This window comes from Erpetoichthys calabaricus, chromosome 5 (assembly GCF_900747795.2).
Source record: "Erpetoichthys calabaricus chromosome 5, fErpCal1.3, whole genome shotgun sequence".
Lineage (NCBI taxonomy): Eukaryota > Metazoa > Chordata > Cladistia > Polypteriformes > Polypteridae > Erpetoichthys > Erpetoichthys calabaricus.
This window is the reverse complement of record NC_041398.2, coordinates 53,896,082-53,911,336: the sequence shown is the minus strand read 5'-3', so window position 1 is coordinate 53,911,336 and position 15,255 is coordinate 53,896,082. Positions and strand designations below refer to the sequence as shown.

General features: G+C 34.5%; 1 protein-coding gene across 6 annotated transcripts in view; it reads left to right on the top strand.

Annotated features, from left to right (window-relative positions):
• The first annotated feature begins 13,325 nt into the window (after nucleotides 1-13,325).
• loxl3b (lysyl oxidase-like 3b) overlaps nucleotides 13,326-15,255 on the top strand; it is a 147,557-nt gene continuing 145,627 nt past the window's right edge. Inside the window, exon 1 of one of the 6 annotated variants that reach the window (XM_028801540.2) lies at nucleotides 13,326-13,827. The gene's annotated coding sequence lies outside the window, so the exon portion shown is untranslated. The remainder of the gene's footprint in view (nucleotides 13,828-15,255) is intronic. The other 5 variants (XM_028801539.2, XM_028801538.2, XM_028801541.2 and 2 more) reach the window with 5 other exon arrangements.

Here is a 15,255-nt window from a genome sequence, read left to right as displayed (position 1 = left end):
CTGGAGAAAAAAACAAAATCTGTAGGGGTTCCAGGCCACGAGACCGCCCAGTCCCCTCTGGGCATTCTACCTAACATAAATGAAATAGTCCTCTTTGTAGTTCGGGTTTTTCACGGAGTCACTTGATGCTGATGGTCATACAGACTTCTGGCTTTTAATCCAGTTTAGGGATTTCAATACCTTGGTCTCCTTGTGACTTTTATGGATTTATACTGTACTTATTCAATTCATCCAGTCTTTCCATGTAATCAAGTGTATGTTGGGATATGCCATGTTGTTCTTTTTTTAACAATTTAAAGGGCTTCCTATAGCTTCCTGTATAGCATCCTACATCGTGCTGTCACCTGTGTATTGTACAACTTCCATATTATTTTGATTGCTCCTTACACCAATATTCTAGTGACACAGGTCAGTAATCTGTTAGCCTTCTAGCCTTCCTTTAGATAAACTTAATTATACACTAAACTTCTACACAGGTTGCACTTGCAGGTTCAGGAGACTAGCTTATTTACTCTGAGAGTCAGTGGTGAGGATTGAACCTGAAATCTTGTTGTTTAGACTCCTTTGTCACACGTTACACAGTTTCAGGAGCTACTGGTCTCTATGTAAAAGCAGATTTTGTGAGCCAAAAATATAGGATTGTTAAGGTAATGTCATTAGACATTTTCCTCTTTGCCTTAGAGCTTCACTAGGATAAAGACCTCGAGTTTTGATCTGTGACACTGTCTTGTTACGTTTATATATCACATGAATGCTGTGCTGCTGGATGAAAATTGCTGATTGTTTTTTGGGTTCACACCAATGTGTTGTTTACTGACACTGAAAGCTTTTTAGGCAGGCAGATCAGAAGATGAGCCAATTTGGTGCTGTTCTCTGATGTTTGCCTTCACTTTATAATTTCAACTCCGTCTTTGGGAATATTTGAAAAAAAACTTTGAACGTGGAAGTGGATGTCTCAATAATTTAAATTTGCTTAGATTTTCTAACATAAAGTAGAAAAGAAAACTTTTCATTAATGAAAAAGTGTTTTGTATTTATATTATATTTTACAGCAATAGTCCTCAAACTTGGTCCCACACAGCTGCAGTGGCTTCAAGTTTGTTTTATTCCAACAAATTTCTTTATTAGTTAAGAAGTACTGTTGCTAAAAAACAATTGTGCAAGCAACATTTTGTTACATAATTTCAGTTCACTCTCTTGTTAAGACTGAGAACACCTAATAGCTTTTTTGGTCTATTTTCTGCTAAATTCACTGTTTGTATTGCTACTTGTTGTCTTAATCTGCTACCAATTAATAATGAGATAAAAATGACAATGGAGCCAGCAGATCTCCTAGAATTATTAAAAAATTTGGAAAAAAAAGTAAAGAAAAAATAAAATAAATGACAATCAAAAATGTGCTTTGTTGGTCAAGCATTTGTTTGATATTTCTGGAAAAGAAATATAAGCAATCTTAAATTAGATAAAGATAAATAATAAGGCTTTTTTTTTAGCAAGGACTGGCATCTAATAGCAAGATTAGTAAAAACAAAAACCTGCAGCCACTGCAACCCTCCAGGACTGACACTGAGTACCCCTGTAGAGTGGTTATTAAACTATCTAGTAATTTAAAGCACATTTCTATGTTCTCAGTTCCTTGTTTTAAATACCTCGGCAGCTATTGATGGCCTGGAGATGATAACTGGTAAAGAAATAAAACCCCAATTAAATTCTTTCTCTTGCATGAATATACACCTTCCTCAAAATACCACTGCTTGAAAATTTTTCAATTACACATATTTTTTTATTAGAAGTTTATAGGGAATCAGTGAGTATTCCTATACATGTTAGAGAAGCACTGACAAAATTTTGATGGGAGATCAATTTGCTCCTTTTTTTACAAACTGTTGTTTTGATAAATTTTCATTTGAATTTACCTATATACAGGACAAAATTAAATCAGACTTATAGAATTGCACTGCAATGGTGTGCTGCCCTGATATAGATGAAGAGTGATGAAGACAGTCATGTCCTTAGGGAGAAAGGAAACTATGCTCTGCTGTTGTCAAGCTCTGCATTGCCTTTTTAATGTACATTTCATCACTGGCTAGCTAATCCACTACTCTGGTGGTTACTTTGAAATGGGTCAAATAAACAAACCTGTTCTTGGGTTATTTATTTTACAGTCTGAAGGGTGGACAATGTTAACACAGAAGTGATTCTGAAAAAATAAAAAAATTAAAGAATTACTGCAAGGCCTTTCCATTAAAGAATGGTTCTTAAAAATAAGGATACATACTGTAGGGTTTATATCCCTACAGTGCAGCTGACATGCATCAAGCCTACACCTACACATAGATGTTGATATACTTGAAAATTTTTCAAGTAAAAATTATTTTCTCACAATCATGGCATACACTTATTTGCCACAGGAATGTGTGCTCTAAAGTGTACCATTTTTTATATTTAAATTTCCAAACATGAAAACAAAAGCCTTAACGTTTATCGAATACATCCACTTTGAAGAAAGTGATGTGATTACAAAATAAACAAATACACATTTCTGATTCACAATAAATATACCTAACAGTGCATATAAAACAGAATAGGTTGAACAAAACTTCATCCTACATAACACACTGTCGCATGTTGAACTATTGCTCAAAAGGTAGCCAAAGCTAAGCAGAAGTTGCACCAATCAAATATGCACAAGGTAGCACCCAACACACAACACTGAATACATTGTTCAGCATAATGGTACATCATAAAATTAAGCAAAAAAAGAACATAAATTGAAACAAAATTAAAGCATAAACCTAAAAATTAATGAACGATTCCTCTGTGACTTAGCTTACCACTGCATTCAGCTGAAAAGGCCACTAAGATAACACCATTAGTGTTAGTTTAATATTTAATGTAGATATCAAAACACCTCACTGTAAATAAAGTAATACTGCACCAAGGCTGATGCATGATATTTCAGAGTTAAAACATAAAGGCGGATGTTAAACACTAAACTCACAACTAGAGAAGATTTGACAAGTCTGGGAGCAGAATTTCTGGGAACATTTCATATTTTTCACCCAACAGTAACTTTTATGTGTTTTTCTGTTACATATTTTAATATACAATTATCAAAATGTATATACTGTACAGTACATACATAAAACATGTTTTTTGAATTTGTGTCAAACGCAAACTAGATGGATGGGCCTGGCACTGACCAAGTTTGAAGTTATGGCTTGTGGTGCTTAGGTAAGATCTGCACATCAAAACAGAAGACATAAAGAAATCTGTTTTGCGAGTTTGTGGCACTCACTTTCCCTACTACTTACAGCTTAAATTTCCTGAACCCTACTGTAGTTATATTTTTTTCTAGGTTATTTATTATATTGAATTCAAAAGTAAAGCAGGGTGAAAAATAAAGCACTGTTCTATTAGCAATAGAAATGTCATTCCATAGCAAACTTAACAATATATAGATGACAAGCTCTTATGTAAGATGGCATAATAGTGTAGTCACTGCCGTTTCATGAATCTAGTGTCCTAGGTTTGAATCTCATAAGTACCATTGTACACATGGAATGTGCATGCCTTCCCTGAATTAGCATGGTGTTCGCTTAACCAAAGACAAGAAGTTTTGTGTGATTGTGTATTAAGTGTCAGTTTATTTGTCTAAATCCTGAAAACAACCTACTATAAGTGTAAGCACTTGCATCATTCTCAATAATAAAAACAACTGAAGTATTCACAGGACACAATATACGAAACCACATTCCAAGTGAGGGTGAAATGCTGCCACAGAGGGAGACAGCAATAAGTTAACAAGGTGCAGGCATTGTGGCCCTCAATGGACTGAGTTCAATAGATAGGTTCAAGAACATTCTCGATACATTTCAGGGTGGCAGGGGCAAAAGACTATCATACCAGGACTGGGCAAAAAAGTTGAAAACGGGCCAGGACAGGACTACAGTCCATCACAAACACCACACAAACACACACACCTCATATTCAGTCACAGTGAGAATTTGAAATTGTCAATTAACATAACCTAAATTAAAAAAAAACAAAAAAACTTTTGCAATGAATTCCTTGTTTGCAGTGAATTTCTTTGTTTCTGAATGTGTGGCTGTAGTAATTTTCATGAAATGGGACTTGTAAAGCTATTCAGTTAAATAAGTGAAAGACTAACTTTATTACAGCAACTGACTATTATAAATACCAGGTGAATGTTGCACTCTGATGGTAAATTATAGAGTGACCAGACTTTCAAAGTCCCAAACCTGTTGACTTGTGTAGTACGTCTGCCCATACATAAAGCTCATCCTCATTTGTTCAATGCCTGCTTTATCTCATCATCAACAGTGAGGGTTTAGGGCACAGAGAAAAAAAAAACACTTTCACAAATTAATATATATGATTCCACATATTTTTTGCAGTAGAAACAAAAAAATTGCAGTACTATCTGTTTTTACCTGCTTCTTCAGCATCCTCATGATGCTGTTCAAATTTGCCACAAGTTCTTAATCAACCTTTCTCCACCGTAGTTATGGGGAGTCACATTTGAAGGTTCGTACACTTTGTTGTAAATATTGTGAGGCTGTTTCGGTGGAGCAATGTTTTATTAGATGAGCATCTGCTTCATTAATTTGTATTTGGGATCTGCTTGCTATCAGTAGCAACTGTCAGAGGTGAAAAAGAGGAAAATCTACAAAATATACAACAAATTAAAATTAAAACAGCAAAGTAATTCGAAGTTGAAGTTGCACAGAATGTTTCTCTGTTTTAAGATTGACAAGGTTGTAGATTCGTCAAAATTTTTTCAATGGGATTTTGAAATTTTACTGTGTACAACATTATCTGTTCAGGATACAGCAACGAAAATTGAACTGTCTAGACAAATTTTCTTGATGAACAAGTGTTACATTTCAACAAAACTGGTTCTTAGAGGGATGAGTTGTTTCAGTACCAACTGATAGAAGGATAGACAGACAGACGTCACAATAGGTCTTCTGGGTGTATATGCTAATGCACCTTTAAAAGGAAAGTCAAACTTTTTGTGAAATGGTATAGTCTCACAACATTGCTTATATTTACTCTTGAAAATGACATGGATACACTATTTTACAATGCAGTATGTGTGAAATCTCAAGGTGGCGATCAATACAAGTGTTTTCAGTAGGTTAGAAAAGTGGTATATAAAGTGTAATTAATTACTGAATACTTAAGAACATTCTTGGCTTTTAAATAGACATTTTGTTTTTATAAAATATACTATTTTAAACCAGAAGAACAGGAACAGTATTTTAAATACTGAATACTTCACTTAAGAATACAGTTGTCTGAGGCAAATTAATGTATACCATGATTGTGAAAAAATAACCTTGACTTATAAATGACAAATCTGATGAACTTATTCTTTTAGGCCCTTCCCCTCTTTATTTCTGTAATCAAATGCAGTCTTCAGTAGGGTAAAACTGAGCCACTTCTGTTTCCCTACAAAATTCTGTTAAAGCAGCATACCTGCTCAGTTTAGAGAACAGGAGAAATAAGAAATACACTTCTGAATTCAATCACAAGCCAATAGCCCAATTAGGAACAGATCTGATTATGTCAATACCTCTTGTGTTCTTTCTGATACACCCACGTAGCAAAATTAGCTTTTTTTAAAACACTATAATTTACATCTGTAAACACTGAAATGTTTCAATTGCAATATACTTTAAGATCTGCAATAAATCCAACAAATGGAATTGTTGAATATGTCTCTACCAGCATCACCAGAAGTACAATGCTTATAACTATTACATGAGGAATCTACCAACTACTGAAACATGAAGGCTACATTGACTCGAAATATAAGAGCATGCTGAAAAATCTTGACTGTATGATGAGTTGTGAATAGGTTAATGTACGTGAGCAAATCATATTAGAAACTCGTATCAGTGGTTCTCAAATTATGCTTGACAGACCACCTGTGGTTCACAAACCTTAGCCAAGTAGCGGGCAACTTAGAGTTCCTCATATCTGACCAAAGTAACTTTTGAATTGCTCTAATAACTCAGTCTATGAGTATTTATTTATATGATCCAGGGTCCTACCCAACATCTGCACTTCAGAACGAATTAAGGTTCTTGAGGAACAGTTCTAAAACTACCAGTCGACCACACCATGCAGCTTACTTTTATCAACAGTAACTGTGATGGCTCATTAACTTTGCATTGCATGGGCATATGAAAAAGATTCACAATGAGTCAACAGAATTAATAAACAAGAACACATGAGACGTTTATTAAAGAACAAAAGGAAAATAAAGTAGTATACATAGCTCCTTTTCTGCTTTTTATGCACAGGTACCTGAAGTTACCTTCACTATTACTATAATTCTTTTAATAAGCTGTACACTGCTGAGTTACTGGTAGTGTATGTTCATGCAGCATAAATATAAAGCACAACTGCAGGGATCCTCAAGTGTGGTTTTAGTGATCCACATAGTCTACAGGTACTTGTTCTAACGTTAATGTCTTAATTATATGCCAATTTTTCCTCAAGCAACATTTTTGTGCTTCTTTTTGCCTTAAATGGCTCCACTTGTTGTTTTTAACTGCTTATTGGTTTTTTAGCCAGCTGCAAATTAACAATAATATCCAAATGATGAAGGAATCAGAAGTTCACTAGCTATCTCAGAGGTACTCAAGTTCAGTTCTGGGGCCCACTGTGGCTACAGGTTTCATCCCAACCAACTTCTGCTTATTAGACTTTTCTCTTAATTAGACTCTTGTCTTAACTAAGTGTTTCAATGTTTTAGTGTGAATTTATAAATTACTAAATTGTAATGCAGTAAGCATTTTTATGTTACTTGGCATTTTTTAACCCTGGCTTTACAATATTTTTCATAATTGCTACAATTTTCCCTCTACTTTTGCTGCTGCTCTGGTTATTTTAGCCATTATTTACTAATGAGTTGTAAGTAGCTTCAGCCTTTCAGATTCATTTACCTTAGTGCAGGGGTCTCCAATTCCAGTCCTGGAAAAAGGAAAAAATGAAGGGTTCTGAGGCTTAAATAGTAAGGCAATTAAAATTAAAAGCAAAAGAGTTAATTACCAGCAAAAACTGGTCACTAATTAAGAACAGGGTTAGAATGAAAATCTGCAGCCACAGTATTGCTCCAGGACCTGATTTGGAGACCCCTACCTTAGTGTTTCCTCTGCTTGATATGATTGTCAACTGTGGTGGGTTGGCACCCTGCCCAGGATTGGTTCCTGCCTTGTGCCCTGTGTTGGCTGGGATTGGCTCCAGCAGACCCCCGTGACCCTGTGTTCGGATTCAGCGGGTTGGAAAATGGATGGATGGATATGATTGTCAATATTGGTTTAAAATGTCTACAAGGGAAAAAGTTGAATTAATACAGAAATGGCAAAAATAATGAAGTATTTATAACTATGGCAAAAATACAAAGACTTCCATGTTTTCTGTAAATGTTAATTTCACACTAATGAGCTTTTTGAATGCACAGAACAAAAGAGAAGAAGAAGCTAAGAGAAGAAAAAAAGACCAGCTAATTAAACGATGAGCACTTTTAGAGGAAAAGAAGTCACTGATTGTAAAACTCACTTGGAAGAAACATCTGTAGTTACAGTGGGTTCACTGTACTACACTACATAAAAACAGCTCACAAACCACAAGAACTTAAGAATTTTGACAAACATGAGAGGGCCATTCAGTCCATCAAGTGCATCTGGTAAATCATTTGGATGATTCTTTCTGAAATAAGAAATCTGCAGTATCAGAATGATTCAACTTAACACGTTGAAAGCACTAGCAGGCCATAAAATCAAATAACAAGTTTTATTAGCACCAATGGATGGCTTCTAGTTAAGCAGTTGGGTTATAACAAAACCCTGCAGTCACTGCAGTCTTGTAAAATTAACAACATTTACTTCAGTGCTGTTCCTTCCTGTTCCGTGCCTGTTCACTTGTTAAGAGTGTGCATCCCCTCTCTTTCTCTTCTTCAGCACTTCTTCAAACTCAGTCCTTCTTCACTACAGCAATTATTTATCATTATATGGGTCTCTCTATTAAATTAACTTTGATGTCAGCCCAGAAAGCCCACCTGTGGCCACTGTCGTCCTTTAATTCCATGCTAGCAGTAACATGTACAGCATGCCAATCTGCCTGTGTTTATACTATCTTCACACCTGAGAGGTTTTCAAGTATCACAGCTGAAATCTGTGGCTTTTCATGATAAATTCAATAACAATAAAATTAGCATTTTATTATTTTCACAAAAATACCTTTAGAAAAATAAATATTGTAATTTTAATGTGGAGTTATACAAGTGCCTATTAACCATAGGTGGACTGCTCTGATTGTAGCAAATTTTTCTTGGTCTAAAGCACTTTAAGCTTTCTTTGGATTGGGTCAATATGTAGCTTACTGTATGTTTTGACAATATTATAATAGAAAAGAAAAGAAACTGTACATATCAACTGCTGAATTTGTAAGTTTTCTGCTACTGATGAGTTTAAATAGTCGCTTTCACCATTCTAATAGGGTACATTTTTTTGCAAAATGCCCCTAATTGCTTATGAATGTCCCCTGGATTACAGTTTGTATTTGCTTGAAAAAAAATTCCAACACTGGTCTATATGAGCCCCACATATGGAAATTTGTAATTTCAGTTTAATCTTCAGTCTGCATTTGTCTCCAAAATTAAACCAGACAATTTTATAGGCACTCAGAAAATGTAAATTTCAGCTTTTTAAATTTACTCCTGTATTTTGCACAAAGTGTGTTATAGTTTTTGTAGTAGTGTGAAGAAAGTTTTACATTTCTACATATATCAATATGCAAGCTTTCAAGGCAACTCAGGTGTCTTGCCTGAAGAAGGGGCCTCAGTTGCCTTGAAAGCTTGCATATTGTAATCATTTTAGTTAGCCAATAAAAGGTGTCATTTTGCTTGGCTTTTCTCTACATTCATAATGGCTAACACGGTACAACACCCTAGTGCTACATACATACATCAATAAATCTTTCTTTAAGACATTAGACTCAATTGTACTTTTACAATTATTTACTTAGCAGAAGCTTTTATACATAACAACTTGCAAAAGACTTTAACATAATCAAGTAACATCAGTCTGGGCACTGTTTGGGGAAAAGTGTAACAGGACAAGTTGATCATCCCAAGTGAATATCTCAGAACAAAATACAAGTGAGTTACAAGTTCCAGATTTACAAATCCTAACAGCCAATATTAGTTAGACGGAAATTCACCAAATAAGAGAGTCTTCAAATGCTTCAAATGAGAGAATATTGTACAGAGTGAATCTGCAAGACTGAGAGACCTTAAAATATAGCTGGTCATCAGTCACCACCCCAAGTTTGTGTTGTAACAATATTTATAGATAGACAGAAGTTTATTCGTCCCCAATTGGAAACAAGGCTTTGTACGGAAGCCCTTTAAATAAATAAATATCTGAAACTCAAAATGGTGAAGCATCAAAAAGGTGACTCTGAAGAGACCTAAAGCAAAAGGCACCATGGCAATACCAAACTTTAATTTTTACTACTGGGCTGGGCTGATTACATCCTTCAACATGGCCTACAAATGTTGCTCAATAATGAGAAAGTAAATTGGGAGATATTAAAGAAGTAGGGGATTAAACCAAGTGTCATTGTTACAAACAAATTAAATTGCCCACAGGCAAATCACAGGAAAGTTACCAGTGTCAAAAATAAATTCCACAAGTTGTTAAGCAGGTATAGTAATTCTGCATCAGCATAAGATGTTCTTGTGATAAGGTAATATAACCAAAATCAGGAGGATGAATGGAGGTAATCACTATTATATTTGTTACACAAGCTTAGTTGCACACATAGCACATTTAAAAATAAAATAACATAAGTAGATAATAATAACAATAGCTATTAAAACAATAACTACTGCTTTTAGCCAAGCTAGGCAAAAAGAAAGTAGATCAGGAAACCAAAAACTGGATCAGCTGCATGGAAGCAAGCAGATGGGATTTGGCCAATCTATAATTGAAAAAACTGGAAAAACAATCAAATGTGGAAAAAAACAAACCAAAACAACAGAACAGAAACAAAGTAAAAATACAGCAAGCGAGTGGTCTAATACATTCTTTTTGGATTTGCCTTATAGTTCCTAATAACACTAATGGCAAATATTGAGCTCATCAAGAATGAGATTCAACACATTGATAAGTGAATAATCGCAGTGGCATCTTATGTAAGGACAGTGCAATGACACTGCATTCCACGAAGACATATACACATAACTAACAGCAGGGTTTTGTTGCCACCAACAACACAACCATGAAAATCAAACACAAAACAACAGTGCCCAAGTCACAAAACAAGAAAATAGCAACAATATGTCACTGGCAAACTGAAAATGATACAGACATGGAGAAGAACTAAATATATGTGCTCAAAAGATACAAAATATAGCATACAAGGTTCATTGTGTTAAGGAAAGAAATAACAAAACAGTAATTTACTCTAGATCATTCTTTTTGTCAAGGTACAAAATATACAACAGTATATTCTTTAGTCACATTTAAAAATGTAAATGTACAAGTAACACCTCCATTAATATAATTACTGTACATATAATGTGAAAACTACAGCAGGCTGTCATCCTGGTTCTGGTTCGTCTTTTTAATGGAATTATTACCAATACACAATTTTTGATCTATATTATTCTTCTAAAAAAAAAAAGCATTTGTTTTTTACGATTCTTTTTTTTTAATATGACCCAATTCCTGGACTAATCTGTAAAATCGCTCTTCTTCATAATAAAAAAATTAAACAATCAATTTTATATTTTACTTTAATTGAAATTCAGTTTCTGAATGAGACACAGTTATATTAATTCAGAAATCATGTAGCCATTATTACCTCCCACACACACGTCATTTACCTCTGTAACTAGCTATACTCTTATACTCTTTTTATGCCTGACTTTATCTTTATTAAAGTAGTTGTTTTACTTTTGCCTTATTTCACCCATATTACAATTCAATTTTTACATTATATACAAAAATACAGGAAGGAAGGTGAGGTAAATACTTTTGCAAACAATAGTGTACAGTATAGCCTTTCAGGTCTCCATTACATATACATGATTTTCCTCATCCTGCTTCTGTCCCAGCAGCAAGGGTTTAAAGTTAGAATATATCTTTCAGCAGGAAGCCAGTCCAGGTAAGAGATTACTTACATAAAAACTTACCTAGAGTCAGCCAGTTTAGACTCTGTAATAAGTCTACCGTCATGTCTTTAGAAAGAAATCATAGTTGACAGAGGAATCCCAAACATGTCTATGTAAATAAAGAAAAACACACTGTACCTTAAGAGAAGAAAGCTTACAAAATGAGGATGGCCACTGCAGTATGGTGTCCTGTGGTCCCATTTACATAGTGGACTGCTTCAAAACCCTCTTCTGTGACACATGAACACACTAACAAATGTGCTCAGTTCTATCAGTGACTGTAAATAATAAAACATTTTGGTCAGCACATCAGTTTTGGAAAACTGCCTCTGTTTAAAAAGTCTTTTAGAAGCATGCTTTTGTTAATATGCTACCTTCTTCAATCTACTCTACAGTATTTAATCTTTGGTTAAAACGTAAGGGGTTTCTCAGTAGGGACAAACTTAAACAAAAATGGTGACACTTTATAATTATTACTGCATCAAGAGGAATTTGCTGCATTCTCTGCTTGAAGAAAGATTTCTTATGTTCACAGAAAAAAATGTGATATTAGGTAAATGTAATATTCTTTAATAAACTTGCTTTCAGAACATTAAATAAATTATTTAAATACTTTTTATATATTAAATTAGTTATTCATAAAATTACAATCCTTTTCTGAACATTGGTCAGTGACAGGCTAGAATATATCATGGAAGCATTAAATGTGAGACAGGAACTAGTGATTGACAGGACACCATGCCATCATTTGTTTTTTGTTTGTTATTTGTTCCTCATATATTCTTAATTGACATTTATGTAAGAACAAAGTTACATACCCTACAATTACCAAAAAAACAACTGAACATAGGCTGGAGATACAAAGACATTATGTATACAATAAAACATACATTGTTAAAAATCAAATAAAAAAAACTTATCAACAATGATTTTAAGTAAAGAATAATTTTTTGGCAGTTTTGCTGCTTATTCGCCTCAGCATAAACATCACGAAAGAACTGTTTAAAATTCATACAAATTTATAAAAATCTACAAACAACCTCTGACAAAAATACTTCTGAGTGGGCACAGCTACAACATAAAAGATTCATGGCTTTTTCCTCTTTTTAAAATGAACACGTGAAACATATTACTTGAAATTATACTTAGCCACCTGTTATAAGGGTAATAAGAATAAAGGATTTTAAAATGATTTTCCTTGAATGTCTTTGGACTGTCAGAGGCACTAAGAAGTTGGAAGGTACGTTATGTCTGCATAATACATACTTTTTTCAAAAAATATATAATTTTTATAGAGCATGGCATAATAAAATCCAGAAAAAATTTATAATAAAGATAAAGTTTAAATATTTTTGGTATGCAGAAGGCATACCAAAGGTTACCCATGTAGATGGCTAAAGCTGAACAACTTCATTATATATAAAATTATTTTACTATTATTATAATTATGTAATTATACATATAAAGTATTATATAGCTCTTTCATATCTATATGTATATCTTAAATAGTGCCTTTCCTATCTATCTATCCATCATTTCTTGTTGTCCACCCACAGTCTTTCAAGTTTTTTAGTGGCTTTTAAACAGTATGTATTCACCACAGCATCTGCTGGGATGGTCCAGTTTTGGAAAGTCGACATTATTTGTAACTACCATCCTCAGCTAAGTGTTGAAACACACAAACAAATTCCGTTTTTGGAACATGTTATTTATGTATGTATAAAGCAACCAATTAGTATTTTCACAAATGGAACTGTTAATACCCGTTAAACCCAAGAGTGAAGTTGTCAGGACGCTATCTCAAACCCATCGGCTCCATGCCTTACTTAAGTAAGCGCTGCTTCAGAATCAAAGGCCGTTCGCTGTCTTGAAAGAGGACAGAAAACCCCTGCCACGTCGACCTTGCGGCTGCCTCGCCTTTTCGCCTGTACATTTTGGCAGGCAGGTGTTTAAATAATTCTCCTCTTGACTGCTGTTTCAGTGTATACTTAATACGCCGTGGACTGGAAACGTAATTGGCGGCGTCGCCCAGATGCTGAGTCCTAAAGTGGCAGCCGTCTAGGGACACGACACTCCGAAGCGCCTTATTACTCGTCGAACGCAAAGGCTGCTACTGCTGCTGTACATCTCTAGGGGTCATGCATTACTGGTGTAAAGTTTCTAAAAAGCCGCCCTGTCTCACTCCCTCTTTTCTCTCCTCCCTTCATCCCTCCCTTTCTTTCTCCCTCTCCCTCTCTCTCTCTTGCTCTGATCTCTTTTCAGCTCCCCGTTTCTTAAATCGTGCGCACATTCACGATTACAACTCTCGTGCACTGAAGCCAAGTCCATTCACCGCATCTTAGCGCTGTCAAGCCCAGGAGCTGTGAACAATGTGCGCCTTCGTCTAGAGCACCTTGTCAGGCAAGCTCGCTTTTTTATTTTAAAGATAATATGGTTCTTGGTTACTAAGTCGAGAAACCAAAAAGAATATACAGTAATAAAGGCAAACCTGTCACCGGTTGTTCAAAGAAAAATATTTTGACTTAGGAAACGAACCGTGGCATCGTACTGCTACTGGGAAAGCTGAACAAACGGAAGAGTGAAACTCCCACTTCGGACAAAGAAAAGCAGAAAAGGTAGGAGTGTTGCTTTTGAACCTTTGCTTTTTGTAATACAAAAATGTAAAGATATGGAGTCTTGTGTAAGTTAGGGCTGCCGCGATGGACCATAGTACCGTTATGTATGTCTATCTATCTATCTATCTATCTATCTATCTATCTATCTATCTATCTATCTATCTATTGCATAATGTCTCTCTTTCTTTCTATTGTATAAGTGCCCCCATTTCTATCTATCTATCTATCTATCTATCTATCTATCTATCTATCTATCTATCTGTCTGTCTGTCTGTCTGTCTGTCTGTCTGTCTGTCTGTCTGTCTGTCTGTCAGTTCTTGGCAATTTTCTGACTTGCTTTTTAGACCAGTTACTGTGGATCCTGAAAAGTACTTTTGAAAGGAAATTGAAAACACCAAAATAAGTCAGAAATAATTGCATCTCCAGACGACAGACTCACTGTTGATTCCTCAAATGAGTAAAAAACTGCATCCTGATTGTTTATTTTAGTATTTTAAAATCTTTATGGCCTTTATTTTAGCAATATTTCACTGTGCCCAATATGAGTTTGGCCTATTACCAAGCACTGAACAATAGCCTGATGGAGTCAAGACAAAAATAATCAAGCATTAAAAAGTCAGTGCATTATGGTTTGTAATTATTTCAAAAGATTTGGAGCTTGCAGAAACATATCAGACCCTCCCAGGACCTCAGTTTCTCATCCTAGTCCATGGTTCATAATATTTTTAAAGTGTGATCAAAATGCCAAAGGAGTGTAAAATATAACAATGTAGATTTATTTAGGTTATCAATGATTTGAATTCTTTGAAACTCATAATACTGTACTAGTTACTGTTCAAATTAGTTAAAAATATCTTATTAGAATTTCTGTCTATACATACTCATCTAAGTAATGAAAACTTTACAGAGGTGTGATAAGTAATTATTGGAATAATCCTGAGGTATTATATTACTTGGTATAAGCCTAATAACTAGGCATATGACTTACTGGGAAACATCTTAAATTTTGGTATGGAAAGAAAACAAAGGCAAAGGCTCAGAGTATTTTCACCATATATTCATGGGAACAGTAAAGTTTTATTAACCAAAGACTATTCTTGGGCAGTTAAATTTAAAACTCTCTTGTTGATGATTCTAATTAGGAGCAGCATGCGAGTTTTTATGAGAACCTGGCATTCAGACCAACATGGTGTGCCAGTTTCTGTTTATCTATTTTTTAGGTAAACATCTATTCAGGATTTGATAGTAAGATGTTACTTTTACTACACTACTAGATAAGCTACTCCATATATTGGCATTTTTCTTTTTTTGTTCTTTGTTTTAGAAGGTTAATTTGGTATTTTTGAAGTTAAGCTTATTTTTTTCTCAATCATGGTATATTGAGATATATCATATTATTTGAAATTTTGAAATACTTTGATAAACCAA